The 10,408-nt window shown below is 41.1% G+C and overlaps 1 long non-coding RNA gene across 3 annotated transcripts in view; it reads left to right on the forward strand.

Annotated features, from left to right (window-relative positions):
- Nucleotides 1-4,890, forward strand: part of LOC309846350 — a 56,740-nt gene extending 51,850 nt beyond the window's left edge. For all 3 annotated transcript variants that reach the window (XR_014301862.1, XR_014301863.1, XR_014301864.1), the window contains 2 exons: nt 2,806-3,064; nt 3,630-4,890. This is a non-coding gene — a long non-coding RNA (uncharacterized lncRNA). The remainder of the gene's footprint in view (nt 1-2,805; nt 3,065-3,629) is intronic.
- The last annotated feature ends 5,518 nt before the right edge of the window (nt 4,891-10,408 follow it).

The raw sequence follows: 10,408 nt of genomic DNA on the forward strand, positions 1-10,408 counted from the left end.
ATTTGAAATATTTAGACATGGGATAAGTGGTCTTGCCTTTGGCTGGCAAATTTCTAGAGGCAAGCTTGTTGCTTTCCCGCTTCTGGGCTATTTGAAGTATCTGGGAGCAGACTATACCCTATTTCTCCAGTACTTTTCATCAGACCTGACAAGATGCCTCATACAGGCCTGAGGCTTCAAACTGAATGGAAAGAAAATGCAGAGATACATAACCTGAAGTTAGGAGAAGGTGAGGCATGTATTTTCAGCAGTTAGACTTTTCATCTTCTTCCCCATTTCCCTGACTTTCCCACCACAGAGAAGAATATTCAGGAGTTTTATTTCACCCTCAGAACCTGAGGCCCCTGATGAACAGGGTCACCACAGCTGTTCCCGTATTTTGCCATCTTTCAGCCTTTGCTCCATATACCGTCCAGGTCCCTGGAAACTTCGCTTAGCGTCTGATTAGCATTTTAAGGACTAGGCAGTTTGAATTCCCCTTAGCTGTTTCTGTCCTTTCTCAAGGAAATCAACAAAGGCTTGAGAACCTTAACTTCATATTTTTGGACATCAAGTATTTCAGAAGAAATTCGCTGCTTCTTTTATTGAGGTTTTAAAGGACTGTTGGTAATATTCTGTCAATGCACAGTTTGTAACCACACTAAGGAAAGTGGCTCCTTATGATCTACTGAGTCCCTCTATCCATCCTTCCTACCTACCTACCTGCCTGCCTGCCTTTCTTTCAGCACAAATAATAATCATTTAAATTCAATTGCCATTATTTTGAACAGAAGCACACTTAATTCTCTTTCCCTTATAGGGCACACATAATATGGACATCATATTATATTGTATAAATTACACAATTCCAAAAAAAGTGTGTTTCTTCATCATAAACTCATCCTAGAAAACAATGGTATTTTCTTCTGTCTGTTACTATTTATGTATGACAGTATGACTCAGAAAATGGTCAACTTGGGCTAGGGTCACGAGGACAGTAATAATTATGAGCAAATTAAGGAACCAGGAGCATACTTCTATTTTTTGTTATTGTCAGTCATAATCCCACGTTTATGAAACTAATAAGACTTCTTTGTTTTTTATGGTAGTTCTGACTGGCGGTCAGAGATGACATTTTTAAAATTCCTTTGCAGGTAGTTACATTCCTACAAGATTTACGCAAGCTAAGAAATCTTTGCTCTTGCTGTCCCAAAGACCTCCAATTCACAGATTTCCCATGAATCCCTGTTTGCCAGCCATAGGTTTGGGCAAATTCTGGAAGTTCTCTGAGCTTCCATTTCCACGTCTGCAAATAGAATAGTTTTGCCTATTTTACAGGGTTTTTGTAGGCCTTAGAGTTGTTAGTTAAGGTGCCGGCACGTTCTGGGTAAACAGTAAGTGTGGTTTCCTTTCCCTTGCTGTCTCTCTTCTCCTCCGCAGTTTATTCTCCATTAGACATCAACCTGCATTTGACGTTAACCCTGAAGTTGAAGAGTCAAGCTTCAGTTATCAAATCTATTTCTTCTTTCTGAATTTATCCGCTTGCTGCGGGTTTGACTATTTGGTATTAGGGATGATAGAGAAGCGGTTTTTCTCCAGGCATATTATTTATCTTTTTTTTTTCTCCTTTGGTTAAAAAAAACAAAAACAAAAACAAAAAATTCAAAACAACAAGTCAACATTGATTATTTCTTACAGAAGATGGGAATAGCAATTAGAATCCTGACTTTCAGTGGCGTGGAAGGCCAGTCCTCACTCTGTGGCAGAACTGGGTAGAAGATGATCTGGATATCACAACCAGGAGCGCACTTGTCTAAAGCAATCCCTCCTATCAGACAATGATTCACCAGGTGTCTGCTCCAAAGTTAATCTGGCAGAACACAGAGAAAGAAACACTAACACCTGTATTTTCTCTTAGAATCCATCCATAAATGATAACATTCAGATGCAACCCTCCCCCACAACAAAGCACTAAAACACCATGATGGTCACTTCCCAAATCAGTTTTAAAGAGTAAAGGGAAATGCCAACTTTCTTGAAAGCCTCTGGTATTTCCCTGAGTGAGAGTTTACTGCTATCTGACTTCCTCAGTAACACCAAAATGTTCTGTCAAAAGACTTTCCTATTGTAAGTTCATCTGGAAAATAGCTTCTTGGAATGGATCCTATTTCTTTTGTGAAAATTCCTCATCCTTTTAACATGAAATTATGGGCATCATACAGGTCTAATCTTAATCGTAAACATGAATGATTTTATTTTGTATAGAATGCACATAAAAAATGAGAGGAGAATGTTGTTTCTGGGTTTTCATGCATGACATTCTGGTTACCTTAGTTTAACATTATATTTATTTACTACTCATGGAGTAGAAGAGTAAGACCGATCATTTGTATCTCTCCACTTCTATACAAGCTGTCCAAAGGAGGGAGCGGGACCTCCTGTTCTGTATCTTTCGTACACTTACTATTTTTTTGAAAATGGAACCACAACTTTCTCCTATATAGTGGTCATTTCCATATGTCTCACAGATTGGATGGCTAATTTGTCTGCATTGATGTCCCTAACAAAGTAGTGCTAAGTCTTTCTGCAGCAACAAGGGAATACATTTAAATTGGTCCTTCTTAATGAAGGACCAGAGTAAGTAATTTAACTCTTTGTCCCCGGCTTTACCAGGTTGGAAAGAATCATAATACTCTGAATCCCAAACTGACCAGACCCAAATAAGCCTAGCTTTTCCTCAAGTTTCTTATCATAGCTATTTCTGGAATGTTTCTCCAGAAATTCAAATTTATTCTTCCAATTCATTTGTGTTGCTTCTACCCCCAGGTCTTGTGGGAATGCTCTGGAACATGATTATTGTGCTTATGATTCAGTCTTCATGTATTGGTCAGTGATAGACAATGGAAATGTTTTTCTGGACAAACTCCACCACTTCTGGACAAGGGTTTCCACCAAGGCACATTTCCAGAACTCCATACTCAGGTATCAGTGTAATTCCCAAAGAATGGGCTCTTCAGTCTTGAATAAGATCACATACGGGGCCTCAACGTTATAATCCACATTGGAATTCATACACTGGAATGAGGTGAGCATATGTTCCCACTTCCTTCTGCTGTCTGTGTACAAAGTTATAGCAAGAATAACATATACAATTCCTAAAAATAAAGAATAAGTCTCAGAGACAGTAATAATCAAAATCTGTATTTAGGAAAGAAATCATTCTCAGAAGGAGATTTGGGATTGTACCGCCAACCCCTTACCTGCTGACTTCTTAATCTTGAAGCAGTGGAAGACACTTGAACCTCTGTAGACCCACCCTCCCCTTTGAAAGAGAACTGGCAGGGAGTTCTGGCTGTCATTTCTACATATGGTGCCCAGTCGACAAAATATGTTTCAATGCACTGCTTGCTTCCCTTTGATAAAGGCATTTTGGCACAAGACTCTATAGAAAATGGGCACCAAATAGGCCTTCAAAATCCATGACCATCAAGACACACAAATTCTACTCTTTCTAAATGTAATGTGCTTAGTCATTTATTTGTCCAAGGGTCACACATTATAAGATGAGACAAATATATCCTGTAACTGCACAAATATGGACTGTCCTTTTACATTCAAGGTTCTTATTTGATTTTTTTTTTTTTTAACAGAATCAAGAAATTCTATTCCCGTGAACAGGTTGGAGACTTTCTTCAGTTGGACGACTTTGTTGCTTGCTTGTTCTCGGTTATGAGATGTCACTGTAAGATGAACTGAAAAGAATGGCACTGAAACTGAAATTTTCTCAGAGATGAGTGAGCATTCTCACCTATTCAACATGTTACACTTAGAAGAGGACGGATCTAGTGCAGAGGTTGGCAAACTGGCACACAGACCTAGTGAACCTTCTGCCTGTTTTCGTAAATTACATTTTATTTTAGCCATGCCCTTGACTTGCATGTTGTCTGGGGCTGTTTCCAGATCATAACAGCAGAGTTACGTTGCTGCTACGCAGACTGTAGGGATCACAATGCTTAAAATATTTAGCCCTTTATAGAGAGAGCTTGCCAATCCCCGTTCTAGTGTACTGCTATCTTTTTTGTGAAACTGTTTCTTGAACTTTCTATTAAAGGTGGAGACACGTAAACAGGATTTAAAAAAAAAATGCTGTACTCCAAGATTAGGTCATCTTGTGAGATTCTTTCCCTGAGAGTCAATATAAAGATATGTAAAGACCTCAAGAACAACAGTGCAGTGTTGTTTGTGTATGTGCTGATGGGATGGACAGGCAGTTATCTCATCTCGGTCTGTTGTGACACCGACTGTGTCATCCCAAGGAAATGTTCTGGGGTTCAGTTATGTTAAAAATGGAAGGCATGAGGTCTACTGCCTGCTAATCACATTGCTTGGAAAAGAGGGGAAAATTTTTTTAAGAATATTTCTCTCTAATCATCTTTCCTTTTAAGTGCATTGCTTGAGAGACATTAAAATAGCTAAAGCGGCCTGGAAAATCTAGTTTAACAAATAAACCAACTCAGCATGCTCTGAGTTCAAAAGGTCTATTGCTTATTCACTATCAATCGCTTTATACATATTTTATTTAACCTTCTGTAAATATTGTCGTTGTGGAGTGCTTCGCAAAGGCTATTGTGTGGGGACATTTTGCTAATGGAAACAGGGACAACAATGCAGAAGGCAATCCCAGGATGGGAAGAGAAGGAGGCAGATGGAGGGAGGAAGGGGCCAACTGAGGGCAGAGTCCAGGGCTTCAGAGAGGGAAGTGAGGCCCGGAGCCTGCATGGAGCTGACTTCTTCATTAGCACAACCTGGAACCATGCCAGAGCATTCCACAAGTTCAGGAGCTCATGGGGTTTCCTCCCCTCTCCCCCTTCTCCTCTCTGCAAACTCAAAAAGAAAAGACATAATGGTGTTTCCCCCACATTAGCATGCACTCCTCTTCGTTGGAAATTCAGTCTGCAGAAAAATGACAAGTTGCTTTTAGTTCTGGAGAGTCACAGACCAACTTTCCGGTTAAGCCTCTCTTACTTAGTAAGAGTTAAAGCTTTAAAGCTCTCCCTGTGTTCAGGACTCCTTCCTCCACGGTGTGTGCAGTTGGTGGCTCTAGGCTGTGGGTGACTGCCCCCACCCTTCCTGCCCCACCTGAGCGGCCCTACCGGCTACCTGGACAAAGTATCTGGGCTGTGACTCCTGTCTTGTGCGTTCCTATCTCCTTTTATTAAAGAGCAACACTGCCCTAACTGCAACTGGGAATATGTTCTCTTCCTTTTCTGCCTCCTTGTTTCCCTCTTCCTACCTCCCTTCCCCCCTTCTCTTTCACTCTTTTTGTTGTTGTGGTGGTGGTGGTTGTAGTGTTTCCCACAGCAAAAAACTGCCCCAGGACAGCCCAAGCCCACGTTGGCGGCTGGCGTTGGTGGTGCAGGTGTGCGGAGCCCTCCTCCGCGTGGTCGCCACAGCAACCCGCCGCTCTAATCTGCTGAATATGAAAGGGAGAAACAGAAAGAGAAAAGCCATCCACCCCCTTCTGCTCCATCCCGGAGTCCAAAAGAAGGATACCGGCTCCAAGCATTCCTGATCATCCCCAGCCATCGCCCAGGCAACAGTCACAGGGAGCTGGCGGCTCTGGCTGGAGCCAGTCCCCTCCCAAGTTCCGACCGCCTCCCTCCCCTCCTCCCCTTCTCCCATTCTGGGCCTCCTGAAGCCCTGCAGGAACCTACATCCCACTCTGGCCTCCCTGCCCTACCCCCTCCCCGCACCCCACCCCCCCACCGCGCCCCACCCCTCACAGCCAGCCCCGGAGTCACGACTCACGTAGGGCATAATTCCATTAAGTTCTTCTAATGACTTTCCAACAACACACACACACACACACACACACACGTGTGTGTACGTCTGTGTATATACTCCTGTGGATTTGTGCCTGTGTGTAGGAGACTTGCATCTCTAGTCGCCTTTCAGATGGGCTGTGTTTATGTTCTAGAAAGATCGAAGTGGGCAGAGCTGATAGTTTGAAAAAGCAGTCCCTTGCCGCTTGCATTAATTCACGTGTTCTGGGGTTTGCAGTGGGTTCACAGGTCCAGGCTAGGGCTCTCGAGCTCCATATCCTGCAGTGAAAGCTCTCATTTGTCTCACCACGGTCGTGTTGTTGCAGCTGGGTTGGACACTGCTTACCTCAGCAGTTTGTTGTGATGGTGGTGGTGGTGGTGGCCCGGTTGTTGTTTTTTTATTTTTTTGGTTGAACGACAGAAGGCTTCCTTGTGATCCCAGCCTTTTCCTATCAAATGACACTCAGCCATGGTTTGGGTGACTTATTTACTGGCACTGGACCAGGAAAAACAAAAATGAGCGTTCACAACTAATAAATCCTCTGGCTCAGATAGCTCTGACAACAGTGGTGGGATTACATCAAAATGTCTCGCCTGATACCGCAGGACTCCCTGGTAGTGTGGAACCTAGTAAGTCACGGGGTAGGCAAAGGGGGCAAAACAAGACAGGAACAGAAAAATGTTCTATATGTGGGGTCTTAGACACTGTCAAAAACTTTGAGCTGGAATCATATGAGTCGCTTTCCCAGGGGAGGATTCTAAATGAGGAAGAAGGAGGCAATGCATTTGGGTCATTGGAATAGGAGATGGCTAAGCCTGCCACCTTTTGCTTTTATCCTTGGAAATGAAGCCATACCCGTGTTCACCATGATGTAGGAGGCAGGCCTGCGTTGACTGGACAGCAAAACCATAGCTTTCTCAGCTGCACTGAAAGAAACTATTTTTATAGAGGACAGAAGGTCAAGAATGTTTAGCAAACAAAATTGTATGTCATCCACTCCTCGATAATTCTCCAAGGACCTTCCTCCTCCCAGGCCCTTATTGAAAGTTAGGGCATCTCTTTAGGGCTAGTGCGACAGTGTTTTTATTTGTTTTGGAATCGATCTTCTGGACAGAAGCACATTTCTTTTTTCATTAGTATAAATCCAGAGAAAGCTGGCCACAAAACCACTGACTTTGACTACGATTTCCTCATTTTCTCCCCCGCCCACCACCTCTAATTCCATAAATAACTACACTTTGTGTGATGATTAACTCTGTTAATTCAGCTCTCATAGGCTAATGGTTAAGACTTTCCATACAGGGTTCAATCTTTGGGTAGAAATATGGATAAAAAGTGCGGAAAAACTTAAACATCACCCAGATGTTTAGTCTACATTGTGCTAAATCCTTGGCTATTTGGAAGGGTAAGAGATAACTATGATTGATTTTGTTCTTCCCTTTTCATTTTGGTTTTGTTTTCATGACCCTCAGAGAAAGAGTGATGGAGGGCACTTCCTTCATGACAGATGAAACCACACCTGCTTGTTATTATGCAGGAAAATAAATACTATTTCTGTTTTGTTTTTGCATCATGATACAACTGGGATCTGATGTCATGGCAGTAGTGGTAACATGCCTGTAGGAAGTAGGTAACATGATCGGCTTGCTTTCCAAAGCCCCTGACATAAAGGCATCTTATAAAACCCTTCAGAATTCTATGGAATGATAATCTTTCAAACCTATTCTTTGGGGTAAAACCAGGTACAGGAAAAATATAAAGGTGGATTCTGCCATCTTTGTGGGCTTAGAAGTCTCACAGTCTACCAGTAAAGTAGTTGTTCAGATTCTTCTACTAATTCACAGGAAAGTAATTGAATCTCTCCATGACTGAATCCAGCTAAATTATTCTGTCATAGAGATATTACCTATAGTCATTGTCTCCTGGGAGAATCAAGTATTGTCTGAATGCTATTTTGAAATCTTTAGGAAAAAAGGCATTATGTGATCAAATCAACTTCAAATTCTGTTTAATTCTTTGAATCCTTATTTTGATTACTTCATCTATGTTATTAAGCCAATACTTTGAAGGCACTCAAAATGTGCCAGACACTATGCAGGCTCTTGGGATTCAAAGAGCTTGTGGTTTAGAGGGGGAGATAGGACCATAAAAATTATGGCCAACTTTTATTGAGTGCTTACTGTATGCCAGGTACTTCTTTAGACATTTCATATGTTATAATACATTTAAGTCTTAAAACAACTATGAGGTAGGTAACATTATTTCTCCTGTCTTTAAGAAGGGAAATGGGGACATAAAGAGCTGTAATTACATACCCCAAATCACGTGCTACCTTATTTTTAAAGCAGTGCTCAGAAAATACATGACTGCTTTGCATTTATAACCCATTGAGTTCAGTATCCTCAATACACAATTAATAAGCAAAAGCTTACCAGATGGAAAAAGAGATGGCAAACATATTAGCAGGGGGAATTTAGAACCCCCAAATTAAGTCCTGACATCAACACAACCTCTCACAGTTTCTAAGAACCCTTACTTAGGTGACGGATAAGATCTTGAAGGAAAAGTGTTTTCAAGGGTGTCTCTATATAGCTCCACTCATGCATATTTCAACTTAGTTTCAGGAAAACTTACTTTAGATTGTTTCAAACTTAAGTAAATCAATATTTCTAAATCGCTTAGGAGAGCACATGCTATAAATGAACTCAATTGGAAGGTTTATGCTAATTGACAAAAAAAATTTCAAGAAGAGTTGGAATGTGGGTGGCACTCTAAAGGACAGAGAAAACCCACCCTATGTGAGAATTAGGAAAAAGATCTAATTCTTGTGACCTCTGAGACTTTCCTCAAGTCCCTAAGAGCGTTATCTACAAGACATGGAGGAGAAGGGCCAGATGGTCCAAGGAACCATTGAATATTAAAGCAGGGCAGTGACACAATCAGATCTGTTTTTAATGTAGCAAGGTAATTTCCATAACAAGGCAAAGGATGAGAGAAGAGGTGAGATAGTTGTGGCAGACACACCAATCTAGACACCAGTGCAAAACCAGAACAGGACTCCTGCCACTTACATGGCAGTGGGATGGGAGATGGGAAAATTTGGGTAGATATTTAGGAAATAGAATCAGCAGAACATTGTCCTTGATCAGATGATGAAATGTAGTCCCTGATGATGAGAGGAAATATGGGTCCTGCTAGTATGAGGAAAGGTGATGAGTCCTTGATTTGGGACATGGATGACGAGTGTATGACGGTATTCACCAAGAGGAGGATATTTGGAAGGCAAGGTGTTAAGTTAGTTTTAGGCATGTCGAGTTTAAAGTACTCAACATCCAAGGGTGGATACAATAGGTAATTAAAGGCATGGTGTGATTCCCAAAGAGATAGATTTTATTTTATATTATTTTTAAAAGATTTATCCATTTTTATTTGATCAAGAGACAGAAAGAGAGCACAAGTTGGAGGGAGAGGGAAATGAAGAGGTAGAAAATACCCAAACAGCAATCCCTGCCCCCACGACCCATGAAACCATGACCTGAGCCAAAAACCAAGAGTCAGATGCCCAACTGACTGAGACACCCAGGCTCCAATGCCCAAAGAGATAGATTTTAGAGTCGTGTATGGAAGGATTAACTATTTTAAGATATAGGCGTATATGGGAACACTAAGGGAAAACAGAGATGAGAGAGAAAATATATGGAATCTAGGATAAAACTTGGGAAACTCTGGGAAAATCCCTTGGGATAACTTCAAGTAAGATTTTAGACAATGAAAGAAGTTTGGTCAGTTTTCTAAAAACAGATTCAAAAGACTTTTCTTAGCTCAGAAGTACTGTTCCTTCATAATTTCTTCCTGTAGCTTCTAATCCATCATCAAAGCTAATCTACATTTTGAAATCATCAACGAACTCGGGATAATGTTGGTCTTGAAACTTCACAAGCTTAGACATCTTGGCACTGTCAAGCTTTTGAAACATAACTCAGTACCTCAACCCTGTAGAGGTCACTAAGAACATTCTCCCGCCTGAAAGCTGTGGGTACTATCAATCACTGATTAAAAATGCCATCTCTTGCAAAGGCTGGCTCAGCAGAGGGGCTGAACATGGTCTTGATGAGGAGAGAAAATGAATCCTAATTGCTACCTTTGTTCTCTTAAAGTTGGTTTCAAGAAATGTAGAAAGACTGCCTTCTGTTTACTTACCTTTTCTGACTCTATTCTTACAGGAAGATATTAGACGTTCGATTTGTAGAATCACTGTGGGGTAAAATATGCTTCTCTTACCAGTGATTATCATTGAAAAGTGTATTCAACCTCCCAAGGCACAATATTTAAAAATCTAAAAAGATTAAAATGCAGCCTCTGTGTGGTTTATTTATATAATAATAGGCCGTATTGAAAAGAAAAAGTGCTAATTGGATATGACCCCAAATAAAACTATAACGAAATGAGATCCCCTCCCAGAGTTTATTTTTTCTTTTATCCTCACTAATAGAAACAAGTATGTGTTCTGGCTTAAGGTCAGCACTTGGGAACAGATATTAAGTGACCTTGCTTAATTTTGTAACTATAAGTGAAACAGGCTCACTGCTTCCTGGCCTCAGGGAAA

Source organism: Mustela nivalis, assembly GCF_964662115.1.
Source record: "Mustela nivalis genome assembly, chromosome: 13".
Taxonomy (NCBI): domain Eukaryota; kingdom Metazoa; phylum Chordata; class Mammalia; order Carnivora; family Mustelidae; genus Mustela; species Mustela nivalis.